This window comes from Dermacentor albipictus, chromosome 1, assembly GCF_038994185.2.
Source record: "Dermacentor albipictus isolate Rhodes 1998 colony chromosome 1, USDA_Dalb.pri_finalv2, whole genome shotgun sequence".
NCBI classification, from domain to species: Eukaryota; Metazoa; Arthropoda; class Arachnida; order Ixodida; family Ixodidae; genus Dermacentor; species Dermacentor albipictus.
In genome coordinates this window covers 348,023,818-348,024,777 of record NC_091821.1, presented here as the reverse complement: position 1 = coordinate 348,024,777, position 960 = coordinate 348,023,818, and the positions used below count along the sequence as shown (strand labels likewise).

Genomic DNA, 960 nt, shown 5'->3' with positions numbered 1-960 from the left:
CTTCCGGCCTCGGCGAGAAAACTTTATATGCATGCTGGAAAACATTGCACCGCTTTTCGTTGCAAGGTACAGCGCGTGTGCACGCGAACTTTTGAGCTCTTCGAGCCAACGGCCTAGTCAGAATTTTATTTCGGGGGGATCGAGGGGGTCCCCCCCCCCCCCCCGATCCGTCTAGTACATGACCGAATCCGAATTATTCGAATTATTCGGAATCCGATCCGAATTAGTACATGACCGGGGTTGTTGGAGAAGCATGGGAGAGGCCTTTGCCCTGCAGTGGGCGCAACCAGGCTGATGATGATGATGAGGGGGTCCCACCTGCTGTATGTACGTTCGCGGGTGTGTTTATATATGTGTGTATGTATGTACGCACAAAATTTCGGGGGGCTGGAACCCTACCCCATTCAGGCTACGCCAATGGTTAGAGCGCAGCCTGCATTAGAAAGTGCCATCTTGCTGAGCGCTTGCAGAAAATTGGCGCATGTAGCTCGCGACTAGACTGTACTACTCACGACCAGCCGACAAAAAAAGCAAATGGTAAACCGGTAAACTGCGTCCTGCGCGCTCGAAGAATGGCTTCACTGCATAGCTGGAACATACTGGCGGACCCATGCCCAACTCTGCTCCCCGCGGTAGCATATACAGGGACACTATGGTGAAATAAAGCCTCTAAACCATACCCCTAAATGATGGTGAAACGGCCTTCCGCGCATTCAAGCGGCGTACCCCTGTTGTCGAGACAGACGCATGCGCGTCGCTCCGGGAGGCAAACGTGCATGTTTCCACGCTTCATCCTTCCGCGCCGGCGATAGCCGAGTGCAGCCGCGAGGTGGCCTTCTTTTGCGATTGGCGCTGTGGCGGCTTCGACGGGCAAAACTTCGTTTATATAAGGAAATCAAGAGTTCATTTTCGTCTTGCTTGTCTCTTTCTATAAAGCGCCTTTTCTGCCGCGCTCTCCTG

At 53.3% G+C, this 960-nt stretch overlaps 2 protein-coding genes across 4 annotated transcripts in view; both read right to left on the bottom strand.

Moving 5' to 3' along the window:
• The window catches only part of LOC135920981 (zinc transporter ZIP1-like), a 33,546-nt gene that overhangs the window by 3,533 nt on the left and 29,053 nt on the right, over nucleotides 1-960 (bottom strand). The window lies entirely within an intron of this gene.
• The window catches only part of LOC135920900 (uncharacterized), a 33,049-nt gene that overhangs the window by 28,230 nt on the left and 3,859 nt on the right, over nucleotides 1-960 (bottom strand). The gene's annotated exons all lie outside the window — the stretch shown is intronic.